Here is a 15,294-nt window from a genome sequence, read left to right as displayed (position 1 = left end):
AATGCGTGCCTTTATAATAATTCTCAGCGGCTTCTATTGACAGACACACGATTATATCTGTCGCTCATCTATGGCACAGCATGTATTTCTGCAATCAACAATATGCATCTGTATTAAGTTATATTTTTGTGTCATATGTCTTTAAGAGATATCCAAGTGGTCTTGACACTGGACAAAATGGCAGAAATTTAAAGACAGGGAACGCAGCAGTGAAAACATGAGCATCCCGTTCCATCTTGCTGTGGATTCTGAAGAGGGTTCAACCACATAGTTCACGACTCAAGCCTGACATTAATTGGGCCGAATAAGCCTCTGAAACTGAGGGATGGAAAATGAAGAGAAATAAAATGCAGACTTGTCCAATTTAAGACCAATATCGCAAGACAAATGTTATTGTTTGTATAATGAAAAGTTCTACAATTTTCCAATATACTTTCTGTATCAATTCCTCATGGTTTTCTAGATCTCTGCTTCCTGCCATTCTGCTTCCTTCCAGTGGATAAAAATCATTCCATGGTTAAAGGGGTATTCCCACCTCGCCTGTTCACCAACTTGCAGGCTGTATACTCTGTTCACTTCCTGGTTTTCTCGGTAAACTGGTGGGCAGGGTTTCACTTGCTCTGCTAGCTCTCTTCATAGCAGTACATGTTTGCAGTCAGTAATGAAGGATGGTTGTAAATAAATTAGCACAGTATTACTGGAAGATGCACAATATGAAGCTGATGTAGCAGGCTGGATTTGATAGGTGATGAGAATCTCAAATTTACACGATACAGGACCAAGAGTCAGCTTGCAATAAACTCAGTTTTAGGTCTGTGTTTACATACAGAGGTAACAGACTCCCTGTCTCAGCACTTATCAGCAAAATTCAATTAGCAGACCTGATAACTGGAAGAGGGAGATAAACAGCTCAGAAAAATAAGCTGCTCCCGAGTACTCAGCTCCCCTTCCCCTATCTGAGTGCAAGGATCTACGTCACTTGTCCTGGGCGGAGAGATAAGCTCATCCCCAGGTCCGTGGTTATGGAAACACAGTATAAACAATGAAGTGAGTAATCTTAGATAGCAGCCCAACAAAGCAGTTTTGCAGTCTTAAATCCACATAAGCTAACAGTACACATAGGATCCTTGAGATGGGACAACCCCTTTAAGTGATGAAACAACGGTGCGCAATGTTGTTAAAATAGAAATTGTCACACACCAATATATTACTATGGAGTTATAGATTGTTTAACTTTTAATGAGATGTATTTATAATTATTTTTATATTTATTTTTTGGCTTTCTGTTCTGTTTTTTAATTGTTAACTAGATCTGATGAAGAAGTATCCAAACACAAAAAAACCTCGAAACGCGTAATCAATAAACGGTGTTACTTTCAATCACTTGATTGTTGAAGACATTGTGAGCGCCATCGGGGGTCTTTTTCTTGGGCTTCAATCCATTGGAACCCACTGTACTTCCAGTAAAATAGAAATTGGGCATATTTCCTTCCTAGCTACCTGTAATACTAAGCATCACAATATACACATATTGTACAAGCCATCTCCAGACATGCAGATGAGTAAAACAGAGAGCTTAGGGAAAAAGGGTGACGATCATGTTTTCAGCCAGCTTTCCAAAAATGAAAAAAAAAAAAAAAGATTCACCATATGGGAGTATAGAGATATGTTCTTCTACTGAAAAGGTCACTGATATTTGAGAAGAGTTAAAAAACCAGATGAACACAAATAAAAAGGGACAAAGTCACTCCTTTAACAAAGGACACAGAAAATGCCTGATGTGACCTCATTTACATCCACGGCCTGTTTTTCTGGTTTTGTGTAACATCTATTATGTACTCCAAGTACAGCATCTGGCCATTAAAACATAAGTGTTTCTCTTTTTAACACTTAATACTTTAGAAAAGAATTTTTCACGTGGATTCCTTTTAGTTTTGTTCTCTTAACCCTTTTGAACAAAATCACATTAATTTACGTCATTATGCGCAAATGGTAGGGTTGAACCGTTTCTATACCGGATCTTACCCCTCATTCACATCTGCGTTGGTATTCCGTCCGGGGGAGCCCACATGGGGACCCACCCCCAAGCGGAATACTGAACGCAATTGTAAGCGCTGTGCAGTAAAAGCATACGGACCCCATAGACAATAATGGAGTCCGTGTGCTTGTTGGAAAGTAGATTGTGAACTACTTTCCTGTCCGCACGATCCCTGCGGAGATCGCGCAGCAAGCACACGGACCTCATTATAGTCTATGGGGATCCGTGTGCTTTTACTGCACAGCGCTTGCAATTGCGTTTGGTATTCCGTTCAGGGAGGTCTTCATGCGGACTTCCCGGCCAAATACCAACGCAGATGTGAACGAGGCCCGAGATGTATTATACAGCCAGGACCCATAGCTAATAGCTGCAATCGGTGCCGACACCGATCGCAGCTGTTAACACTTTAGATGCTGCTATCAAACGCAAGCACGGCATCTAAAGTGCACAGCCGTCATTTTTGAACAATCACTACCCTCCAAATCGTCATCGGAGAGAGCAGCGATAGGTTGCCATAACAACTGGGAGCCTATTGAAGGCTTGTTATTATATCCAGAGACAGCAAATAATAGAAAGCAATGTATTTTACTATTCACTGTAATATATTAGTATTGCAATGAATAGTATGAATGATCAGACCCCCTAGGTTTCAAGATCCCTAGGGGGTCTGAAAATAGAAGAAAAATGTAAAAAAAAAATTCTAAAGTATAGAAAAAAATGGTATCAATAAAAATGCCATCTTGGCCACATAAAAACACACCTTACCTTCGGTTCACATCTGCGTTTGGTAATCTGTTCATGGAGTTTGCATGGGGACCCCAAACGCATATGCAAGTGGTGTGCTGTAATGAGATCCGTACGCTTGCCACGAGATCTCCGCACGAGTCATGCGGACAGAAAAGTAGATTGTGGAGTACTTTCCTAACCGCATGTTCCCTGTGGAGATCTCGTGGCAAGCACACGGACCCCATTATAGTCTATGGGGATCTGTGTACTTTCACTGCGCACCGCTAGCAAATGCGTTTGGTAGTCCCATTCGGGGGGGGGATTATCAACTCAGGTGTGAACGAGGCCTTACCCAGCTCCATACACATAAAGATAAAAAAAAAGTTAAAGGTGTCACAATACATTTTTTAAAATCTATCACAACGTTACAAATACTAGTTAAATTTGGTAACACTGTGGTCGTACTGACCAGCAGAATACAGGTTCCATGTCATTTTTGCCACATACTGAATGCCGTAAAAATTAAACCCATATAAAATTGGCGTAAATGCATTTCCTCTCCAATTACACCTCATTCAGAATTTTGTTTACAGCTTCCCAGTACATTGTATAGGATATTGAAAGTACAATTTGTCCCACAAACAATAAACCATCAGGTGACTCTGTTAACTGAAAAATGAAAAAATTATGGCCATTGGAATGGGAGGAAGAGAAAAACGGAAATGAAAAACAAAATTGACAGCTGAATGAAAGGGTTAATATAATTAAGTACCAAATAGCTCTGCAGAATAGAATGAATTATATCTAATGGCCTATATAAATCGAGCTATCCGATAATGAGCTCATAAGACGTTGCAATTGCAAATTCTCCTTGGTGAAGTAGTCAGTAAAATGATAATGTGGATCTCGATTATTATCCCTTTCCCACCACATCCATTTACAATTTTTGTTTATTACTCCCCATCTTCCAAAAGCCAATACCTTTTTCCATTCAAAGAGCCATATGAGGGCGTAATTTTTGTGGGACTTGGTACCATTTAATATTCTGTACAATGTACTCGAAGCACCATATTTTTATTTTCATAAACAGGACTGCATAAGGTGTCTTTTTTGTGGGGTCAGATGTACGGTACTTTTAATTTATACCATTTTGGGGAATGTCTAATGTCTTGATTAGAGATGAGCGAGTACTATTCGAAACGGCCATTTCGAATAGCACGCACCCATAAGGCTGCACCCATTCATTCTTATGGGTGCGTGCTATTCGAAATGGGAGTTTCAAATAGTACTCGCTCATCTCTAGTCTTGATTGCCCTTTATTCAAATTTTTATGAAAATGTTGAAAAAAAAAATGTCATTTTGCCTCTTTTGATTTGTTTTACTGTTGCATGTTCACCATATTGAAAAAATACTTTTATCACGTAGATCAGGCATTTTCAGACACAGTGATAACTAATATGTGTGTATGTGTGTGTGTTTAATGTTTATTTTTCTGTCCCCTTAGGGCAGACCTGGGCAAAGTCCGGCCCCCGGGCCATATCCGGCCCTCTGACTGATTCAGTCCGGCCCGCACAGCTTTGACTAGGGAGGCGTGAATAGGGGCGTGTCTTAGTGCCGGCAGAAGATGATGGAGACATGTGGAGTGTGTCATAAGGTAATGAGAGATATAAGGTGAGATGCAGGGTGGAGAGTGTGTGTGTGTGTGTGTGTCTATATGTGTCTGTCTGTCTGTGTGTGTCTGTACGTGTGTGTGTGTGTGTCTATATGTGTCTGTCTGTCTGTGTGTGTCTGTACGTGTGTGTGTGTGTGTGTGTGTGTGTCTATATGTGTCTGTCTATATGTGTGTCTATATTTGTCTGTCTGTCTGTGTCTCAGTAACCTAGGGGCAGAGATGGAAGGGGAATGTTATACTAGGGCAGATGGAGGGGGGGGGACAAGAAACTGGGGGAGAGATGGAGGGGGGACATGAAATGGGGAAAATAAAGGGGGATATGAAACTGAGGGAGAAATGGAGGGGGGGACATGAAACTGGGGGTAGATGAAGAGGGCACTTAGACTGGGGGGACATTAAACCATGGAGGAAGCTGTAGGGGGGCTGTCTGCCTTTAGTTGCCACCAGTTTAATGTCACCCTCCAGCTACCCCTACGGTTTAATATCTGCTTCCCGATTTTAATGTCCCCCTCTAGTTGCCCCCAGTTTCATGTCCCACTCCAGCTGTCAATTTATTGCCCCCCTCCAACTACCCCCACTGTTTAATGTCCCCCTCCAGCTGCTCCAGTTTCGTGTCCCCTCTAGTTTCCACCAGTTTATACTGGGGCACCAGGAGAGGGACTTAATACTGTCGGGCAGTTGGAAGGGAACATTATAATGTGGGAGCATATAATGTATGGGTGACTGTAGGAGGATTATACTTTGTGGGGGGCACATAGAAAGATGATTGGGAATGGGCGGAGTCAATGTAAAAGTGGGTGGAGCTAAATTTGCCGTGGCATGGCCCTCTAGCATAGTTTCAATTTCTTATGCGGCCCCATGGGAAAATTAATTGCCCACCCCTGCCTTATGGGATCTTGAAACCCAGGGGGGTCTAATCCCTAGTTCAATACCCTGCAATGCTAATACGATAGAACTAATCTAACGGCAAGTCTGGAAGCCTTTAATAGGCTCTTCGCTGTCGTAGTAACAGATCTTACTCCAGGGTCAATTATCCACCCCAAAATGCCTCCCAGGCCATATCTGACTGAGGCATTGGCAGAATTAATGCGCATGATCGGGGCAACACGGTGGCTCAGTGGTTAGCACAGCAGCCTTGCAGTGCTTGAGTCCTGGAGTTCGAATCCCCCGCCAGAAGTTTGTATGTTCTCCCCGTGTTTGTGTGGATTTCCTCCCATTCTACAAAAAGGCATACTGATAGGGGGGAAAAAAGTACATTGTGATCCCTAAATAGGGCTCAATCTACGTTTAAAAAAAATATATATAAGATCTGGCAACCACTCAGCTCCAGAGAGACCACCATATTTAAATACCTAGCATCCGCCATGCCATTACAGTGGATGTTGGGAAAAGGTTAATAGCGTATCTGAAATAGAGACATTGAGCTTAAAAAAACACACAATTGTCCTTCCACGTCAGCAGCATTATCATAAACTTACTTGAGATCAAGTCCCGACAACTGTGAAGCATCTTCACACAGTGAATGGGGGGGGGGAGAGGGGTTGATTCTGCTCTGCGCCTGCACAGATATGCCTGCCAAGTGTTGCTGTGTGCAAAAGCCTGACAGTATTTTCACACTAGAGCCTCTTCTATATCGTTTGGGTCCGTCAAGGGACCTGAAAAATGGAGAATCAGAGCACTAAAATAGTGGTTAGTGCCCCAATGGAGTCCTTAGTTTTGAAACTGAAAGTGGTGGAGACAAAAAGTTCTTCATGCAGAACTTTTTTCTCCACTGATTTTCGGCTGCTTCTACATCGGAGTCTCCAAAAAAAAAAAAAGGGAAAATTTGTGCACAATTAGTTTGATAAACTAATAGTTCGTCGTTTTGCCATTTATTCCAAGTACATGGAAGAAAAATTCACCGCTCTCATCCCCCCAAGGCATGCTAGATGTAGAAACAATGTTTTTTTGTTTTTTTTAGGGTTAATGTGTTTGAAGAATGAAAACTGTGCAGTGCTTATATACAGGATGGCCAGAGACTGTCGAAAATAGGCTTAAAAAATGATGGAGAACATAACAGATGGTCAGATCCGTCTGCTTCAGTCAAATAACAATTATGTGTGACGGGGGTGGGGTCATTTAGGGCCACTATATCCTGTGGGTCCCATAGAAGCCATGAGGTCTGCCTTCATTGAGGAAGTCCCACTGTGGGAACAATACAGAGTGACATGATCGCGTTGTGAAGCAATTTCAAGTTAATGGCTACCCGACCACATCTGCCAATATATAGCATCTGTAGCATATCCACTACAGCAAAGTACATACAGTACAGACCAAAAGTTTGGACACAACTTCTCATGAATTAACACATGTGAAATTATATACTTAACAAAAAAATTGTGAAACAACTGAAAATATGTCTTATATTCTAGTTTCTTCAAAGTAGCCACCTTTTGCTTTGATTACTGCTTTGCACACTCTTGATGACCTTCAAGAGGTAGTCACCGTAAATGGTTTTCACTTCACAGGTGTGCCCTGTCAGGTTTAATAAATGGGATTTCTTGCCTTATAAATGGGGTTGGGACCATCAGTTGTGTTGTGCAGAAGTCAGGTGGATACACAGCTGATAGTCCTACTGAATAGACTATTAGAATTTGTATTATGGCAAGAAAAAAGCAGCTAAGTAAAGAAAAACGTGTCCCCAAATGCAGTTGCAAAAACCATCAAGCACTACAAAGAAACTAGCTCACATGAGGACCGCCCCAGGAAAGGAAGACAAGAGTCACCTCGCAGGTTAACAGCAGCTCAGATTAGAGACCAGGTCAATGCCACACAGAGTTCTAGCAGCAGACACATCTCTACAACAACTGTTAAGAAGAGACTTTGTGCAGCAGGCCTTCATGGTAAAATAGCTGCTAGAAAACCACAGCTAAGGACAGGCAACAAGCAGAAGAGACTTGTTTGGGCTAAAGAACACAAGGAATGGAAATTAGACCAGTGGAAATTTGTGCTTTGGTCTGATGAGTCCAAATTTGAAATCTATGGTTCCAACCACCGTGTCTTTGTGCGACGGAGAAAAGGTGAATGGATGGACTCTACATGCCTGGTTCCCACCGTGAAGCATGGAGGAGGAGGTGTGATGGTGTGGGGGTGCTTTGCTGGTGACACTGTTGCGGATTTATACAAAATTGAAGGCATACTGAACCAGCATGGCTACCACAGCATCTTACAGTGGCATGCTATTCTATTCGGTTTGTGTTTAGTTGGATCATCATTTATTTTTCAACAGGACAATGACCCCAAACACACCTCCAGGCTGTGTAACGGATGGCTTGGGGTGAGCTGGACCACAGAGTGAAGACAAAAGGGCCAACAAGTGCTAAGCATCTCTGGGAACTCCTTCAAGACTGTTGGAAGACCATTTCAGGTGACTACCTCTTGAAGCTCATCAAGAGAATGCCAAGCAGTAATCAAAGCAAAAGGTGGCTACTTTGAAGAACCTAGAATATAAGACATATTTTCATTTGTTTTACACTTTTTTGTTAAGTCTATAATTTCACATGTGTTAATTCATAGTTTTGATGCCTTCAGTGTGAATCTACAATTTTCATACTCATGAAAATACAGAAAACTCTTTGAATGAGAAGGTGTGTCCAAACTTTTGGTCTTTACTGTACATCACCATCACAAGTCATCGAATTGGTAAGTCAAACTTCCATCTCTGATTGGAATCTCTGAGCATCCATTTGTAGGCAGGCTGACATTCATATATATACGTTGGAGAATGCAGGTAATCACGCCAGCTCAGAAACAGAACTCGTGTAATCACCATAAGAGCCTGGCTGGAACTGACAGTAAGGCTCCCGCTGTAATAGCTGGCGCAGCCATAATGCCAATCCCAAAGTTTCAGAAAGGGGTGGATTTGAAGAAAAAGTGCATTCGTGCAACTTTCTTATGGGCTTCGTTTTTATGGCACTCATTGTGCAGCCAAAATGACATGTCACCTGTATTCCATGTTTCGGTATGATTCTGAGGGTACCAAATTTACTGGTATTTACTGGTACCAAACAGTGGCAAAAAAATTTATTTCTAAAAGTGGCCATATTCTGACACCCAAAACTTTTTTATACTTCCGTATATGGGCATGTATAGGGCGTCTTTTTTGCGGGACCAGGTGTACTTTTTAGTTATACCGTTTAGGAAAATTGCTATTATTCAGAGGCAAAAACAGTGAAAAAACAGTGGTTTAGCACTTTTGATTTTTTTTCCCTGCTACGGCGTTTACCATACGGGAAAATATTTTTATAGATTTGCAGAGTGGGCATTTTCAAATACAGGTATACCTAAAGTGTATGTGTTACCCATATTTAAGTACTTTTTTTTATGTGCTCGCGGGGAAGTTTTAATTTGTTTTTTTAAATATGTTTTAATGCTTTTATTAGACCCCCCTAGTGTTTTATACAGCAGACACCCAGCACTAATGTCTGCTTCAAATGCAAGCATTAACCCTTCTGGCACCTCGGTCAAAGTTGACCGAAGCACCATTTTACCGGTGGCACGTGGGGGCCTTCATTTTGGGTCAGCGTCACATTGGTATAACAGCCAGGAGCCTTGTGAAGGTTCCCAGGCCTGTCTGTACTCTATTTCTATTGCAGGGTACACTATGTAGCCTGCAATAGAAATGATGGTATTTTGCAATGCTTTGCAATATATTAGCATTGTAATGCATTGGTATAATAAATGCATTAAAAAAAAAAAAAGTTAAACTTCAGGTCACTTCCCCCCCCCCCTCCCCTTTCCCTAGAACACATATAAAAGTACTTAAATACTGTGAAACACATACAAGTTAGGTAGGTATCCCTGTGTCCGAAAACACCTGCTCTACAAAGCTACAAAAATATTTTTCTGATACAGTAGTGTCATAGCAGGGAAAAATAAAAACTCAGAGTGTCAAACTGCCGTTGTTTTTTTTAACAGTTTTGCCTCTGATAAAAAAAAAATGATCAAAGCAATAGACATTCCCCAAAATGGTATAACTAAAAAGTACACCTGGTCCCACAAAAAAAGAAAAGACGCCCTATGCATCCCCATACATGGAAGTATTTAAAAAATTTTAAAAAAAAGTTACGGGTGGATTTTTGTTAAGGTGTTAAAATGTAAATAAAGCCATAAAAATTATGGTATCCTCGGATTCATACCGAAACAAAGTATGCAGGTGACATCATTTTGGCTGCACAGGGAACGCCGTAAAAACGAAGCCCATAAGAAAGTCGCACAAATGCACTTTTTCTTCAAATTCACCCCCTTGTGATTTTTTTTTATTAGGTGTAATAAATTTTTATTGAACATTTTTGTTAAAAGACAAGATATAACAAGGGGGGGGGGGGCTAACAAGCCCACACAGTATGCATAAGGCCTCGAAGAGACCGAAAAATTTGAAGACCCACCGAGAGTAAGAGGCAAGTAATAAATGAGCAAAAACAGAAAAAAACAAAAACAACTAGCGAATTCAAAAGGGAGGACAGAGAGGGGGCAAGGGTACAAGAGACACAGATGAGACACAAGGCAGGGGAAAGACGGAACAGACAAGACAAACAGCAAGGTACGAAGGGAGGTTGCAGGAAGGGAAAGGAAGGGCAAAACCCAGGGGTGCAAGGGCATGTGCTGCTAATAAAATCAGAGCTCAACCAAACAGGGAGGAGAACTCTGAGGACTCCTGGAACACAATCAACGGCTGCCAGAGGGTATCAAACTTGGACGAGTTGGGAGAGTACTCCGCAACCAGTCCCTCCATCCTCTGGATAAGGAGGAGTTCTTGAAGCCACTACAGCAAAGAAGTAGTAGTGCAGCGCCAATGTCGGGGGATAACTGTCCTGGTGGCCATAAGGAAGTGGCGCAGAAGATTACTCTTCACCTTCGAGAGTTTACCCGGAATGAGAGAGGAGAGCCAGCTGGGGGAGGGGGCCAGGGGGCGACCACAAACCTTCACATACAGGGAAACCACAGAAGATTGTGGATCTCCCCACAATCCCACCAGATTTGGAAGAAAGAACCCTCCACAGAGCCACAGCGCCAACAGAGATCCGAGACAGTAGGATAAAATTTATTAAGGAGACTTGGGCAATGGTACCAGCGGTTCAGGATCTTAAAGTTTTTCTCCTGAGCGCTGCAAGGCAGCGGCAGCTTGAGGGATGGGAAGAAGCAGGAGGCCCAATCAGCGGCAGAGAGACGAACACCCCGGTCAGATTACCAGGTTCTAGTATAACGAGGAAGCCCCGGAGTCGCGGCCATCAGGAGAGTGTCATAAAGAAAGGAGAGAGTATGAGGCGGAGCCTCGGACTGCATAAGAACACTCTACAGGGCATTCGGGGAGGCAGACAGGAGGGGTTGCAGCACTAAGCTAATTGAAAGAGGGGAGGGGAGAGGAACCAGACAAGGAAGCTAGCCTGACGTTGTCAGAGGCAAGCCACCCGAGGAAGTGGCGCGCAGACAAACCAGGAGGGAACATGAGATTCCTAAAGAGGGGACTCAAAGGGTCAGGGACCCTAGCCAACGATGCGGACCTTTACACGCTGTCCCATACCGAAAGAAAGTGCAAGGCGAGCGAAGAAAGGCGTACCAAAGATAGGGGGAAAGGGGGAGGTATCCACGGGAGGGAGGGCAGATGGGCAGATATGAGATCTGCCTCCATGGAGACCCACTGTTTGTCAAGGGACCTACAGCGTCAATCAAACATCTGCAGCAAAACCGCCGTGCGATAGTAAAGAAGGGGGTCTGTTGGCCTTGCGCCAAGACAGAGTCCTGAAGTGGAGCCTACTGCGGGAGGGACTCCAAACAAAACACCCAAAGAGCATCCGGAGGGACGAGAAGAAGCGCCTGGCGACAGGTATTGGGAGGGCCTGGAAGAGGTATAAGAACCTGGGGACAACATTCATCTTCAGGACATTAATGCGGCCGAACCAGGACAAGCTGAGGGAACTATAGGATTTGAGATCAGCAGAAGTTTTTTTCCAACAATGAGGAGTAGTTGAGATACACCAGCTCTGTGGGATCATCGGAAACACAGATCCTGAAGTACTTAATAGAACGGGGCTGCCAACGGAAGAAGAACTGGGCAGCAAGGTAGGCCACCTCCGTCTGTGGAAGGGAGATGTTAAGGGCCTCGCTCTTGGACAAGTTAACCTTGGACATCTCGCCAAAGCACAGGAACTCAACTAGGATGGAGGGGAACGAGAGATGGGGGTTGGGCGACAGAGGAGAAGATCGTCAGCGTATAAAGATGTCTTGATCTGTGAAGCACCAACTGGGAAGCCCTGAACATCGGAGCGATTCTGCAGGGCAACAGCAAGGTGTTCCATCACAGTGGCACACAGTAGGGGAGACAGAGGGCAGCCCTGCCAGGTACCATTACGAACTAAAAATGGGTCAGAGAGAAGGCCGTTAAAACAGACCCTCGCAGAAGCATCCCTGTAGAACGTCAGTACCTTGTGGGGGAAGGGTGAGCCTACATCTACCTGCTCCAGGGTGGCCCGCAGGATTCCCAGTGGACCCAGTCAAATGCCTTCTCAGCATCGACCGAAAGAAGACAAAGAGGGAAGTCATGGGAACGTGCTGAGTCCATCACCAGGAGGGTCTTGTCATGAGCCTCGTGGCCAGAAATAAAGCCCTTGTACAGAATAATTAATGGCAACATCATGAAGAAAATTCGTCCTGTAAACATTAAGGCCTCATATGACTCAGAGCGAAATATAAAAAAAAAAGTTATGAGGTTTGGAAGGGAGGGGGGTGAAGAGTCAAAAACAAAAATCAGAAAATGCCTGCGACGGGAAGGGGTTAAATCCCAAAATGACACCAATGAAAACTTTACGTTATCCTGCAAAAAAAAAAAAAAAAAAAAAAGAAAGCCATCACATCCAATTATAAAAATAAAATATTATAGGTAAAAAATTAAAACATTATAGATTTCAGAATATGGCAGCCCACAAAATAAATAATGTTGTTTTTGCCATACGATGAACAATGCAAAAATCTGTGGCATTCCCATTCTCTTTCAAAAAGAGTTTAAAAAAAAATAAATCACTAAATTATTGGCCTTACAAAAATGGTGCTCTTAAAAAATACAACTAATCCTGCAAAAAAACAAGTCCACATGTGGCTACATCAACAAATGTATAAAAAAGTTACAACCCTTGGCATATTACAATTACAATAAAAAAATAAAGCTTAATCTTAATCTCAAAACAGGCCATGCCCTTAAGGGATTATTTAACGCTCTGAAGTCGTCTTTGCCAGCGGGCCTCGGGCAGAGCCAACTTCATATTCGGGCGGCCATTTTTTTTATAGCCACTTACGCGAGCATGCGCAGTACGCTCCTTTAGTTCTATGGCCACCAGCATGTGAAGTCAGCTCTGTCCGAGGCCCACTGGCAGAGCCGATTTGCGCATGCATTTAATTTTGACCCACCGCGCACCAGACGAAGAAGGTGAAGAGGCTGATGCTGACGAAGATAGAGGCGGTGCTAGAGAGAGTTCTTTGGCAGCATTGGGGACGCCCCCAGTGCTGTTTGAGCACTGGGGCCCGCCCACAGTGTTGTGAGAGAACTCATTTGCATACTGAGAAAAAACGGGATTTCAGGTGAACGGCGGCCCGGAGAAGATATCTAAAGGTAGGAGAAGAATAGCCTTTCTTAAGGCTATTCCGACGTGTTAGAAAAAAAGCGTTTGTATGATAGGATCCCTTTAAAACGCAGCTTTCGTCAGTGGATTTTTTTTTCTGCAATGTGTGGATGGGATTTGCTAGAATCTCAATCACTTCACAGGTGCTGTAAAACAATGGGTTTTCGCAATGTAGCGCTTTAGCCTACAAGTCCCTTACTGGCAATACAAGTGCCTACAACACAACCAGTCATTATCCATTACCAATGTGGGCATACAACACATCTGGACAACATTCACTTCTTGGCACAACATGAGATAATGACAAAATGAAACATTCATATATTCCAGAAGGAGGACATGACACAACTGGAAATCATGTCATATACGTAAAGCCCCTTTCTAGCACATTGTGGAAACTCAACAAAAATAAATATCATAGATTTGTAAAGCTTATTTCTGGCAAAACGCAGGGAGAGGACAGATCTGGGCATCCTTCCTAAATGTAAAGCCCCTTCCTGGCACAACATGAAATCTAACCCCTCTGGTAAGGATTCACAGCTGGGCCCTTCCACATACACATTGAGGCATATGACACAGCTGGGCATCACATATGAAAGGAACCTTGCTGAATAGAATGCCTTGCTCTGCTAACACACTTTATATTAGAACAGTCTTCAGTTTGGGACTCTGTAGGACACACGACAGTGATTCCAGTCACAGACAGAATATTGTAGACACAGCACACAAGTTTATACAGAAAGCCTCCTCAACAAGCAGAAACTGGAGCCACTCGCAGACTTGGCGCTCTCCTGCACACTCCATGCTGGCCCGGATAATAAGCCTTCAGGCAGGCCAGGAAGAAAGAGCCAAGAGGCGGCACAAACACAGAGGCCTCTAAAGAAGCACAAGCAAGCATCGGCCATTAATGTCAGCGTCACGGACGCCGCGGTCTGCGCTATCACAGTCTCCTCTCATCCTCTCTATGTGGATCCCAGTGATTCCCATAAATACAGACAGGCGGATGTACCCACCGGATCTTGGCAAGGACGACCAACCGTCAGCAACAGCTGATGCAAGAGAAAAGACTGCCCCGGCTCTAAGGAAAACCGTAACCGAGCCCACCATGGACGTGTTCTTACCTCAAGCTTCTAGTATTACAATTGAGTCAGGGGTATCCTGGATGTAGCACAGTCTACCTCCACCACAGAAAAAAAATAAACCCAGTCAGGCGGCGGCGCCCTGGTGGCGGTAAGTGGAAGTGCAGGATATGCAAAGGACTTGCTTGGGGGTCTCATGGTGCCATAGTACCACAAAGTTAATATGCTTTTATTAATACTAATTTATGTCCTCAGGTTCTTTTAGTCACTTTTAAACATTCAGTGTTATTTCCCGCCTGAACTTGCTTACCTCAAAGGTTTAAGGGGGTCAAGTTCAGGTCATCATATGGGGAAGAATCCGAGCAAGTATAGCAACAGCGATATGACGTAGGAACAGCTGATTGGAAGTTGGTCTGTGGTAGGAAGATTCCTAGAAGTACATAGTAACAGCTGTGAGAAGATGGAAACAGCTGATTGGCTGTTAGATATTTGTGGCGCGAAATGGGAACATAAATAAGCGCCAATCAGCTGTTTCTGGTGCAGTTCGTCACAACCTTCAATCAAGCGAGAAGATGGAAGACTTACTTCAGCAACTTCTATGGAAGGCAGAGAGTGCCGGCGGCGAGGAATGGCTGAGGAGCTGCCTTAGTGATATGCCGGCACCAGCAGAGTCTGCAGCGGAGGATGCGGCGACTGCGGACGTCCTCTCCATTGGTGTTCCGGCGGAAGAAGAGGATGAATTTCTTATGGAGTCCGGAGCTGTAGCTGAAGGGAGGGGGAGAGCGGAGAGCTTACACGCCCCCTTCTTCCTCTATGAAGTGTAGCAGGAGCTCCGGCAGCAGGAGACCATCAGCAGCTTCACACAGCAGAGCGGGGGAGTCAGCCCTGTCTGAGCAGTGGCCAGGGCGGGCAGTGACAGCAGTGGAATCTGGAGAGGCTCCTGGTGTGTCAGCAGGGGGTGTTCATCAACATCCTTGTCCAGCGGTATCTTTGAAGAGGACAGAGAAGAGACGTCATGTGTTGGAAGATAAGGACATCCAGACAGCACGCAAGGAAGTACGGTCATAGCATTTGCAGGAGTCTGCAGAGGAGACGTATACAACACCAACAGCAGCGTTGAACAAG

General features: G+C 43.9%; 1 protein-coding gene across 2 annotated transcripts in view; it reads right to left on the bottom strand.

Moving 5' to 3' along the window:
* Positions 1-14,908, bottom strand: part of CUEDC1 (CUE domain containing 1) — a 139,869-nt gene extending 124,961 nt beyond the window's left edge. The window contains exons 1-2 of one of the 2 annotated variants that reach the window (XM_075264392.1): positions 14,755-14,908; positions 14,480-14,599 (exon numbers count right to left, since the gene is read on the bottom strand). The gene's annotated coding sequence lies outside the window, so the exon portion shown is untranslated. Of the gene's footprint in view, positions 1-14,211; positions 14,288-14,479; positions 14,600-14,754 lie in introns of those variants that run through there. The other variant, XM_075264394.1, reaches the window with a different exon arrangement.
* Positions 14,909-15,294: the final 386 nt, after the last annotated feature.

Source organism: Leptodactylus fuscus, chromosome 2 (genome assembly GCF_031893055.1).
Source record: "Leptodactylus fuscus isolate aLepFus1 chromosome 2, aLepFus1.hap2, whole genome shotgun sequence".
NCBI lineage: Eukaryota > Metazoa > Chordata > Amphibia > Anura > Leptodactylidae > Leptodactylus > Leptodactylus fuscus.
Note: the sequence above shows the minus strand (reverse complement) of the source record. Positions and strands in the feature narration are given on the sequence as shown.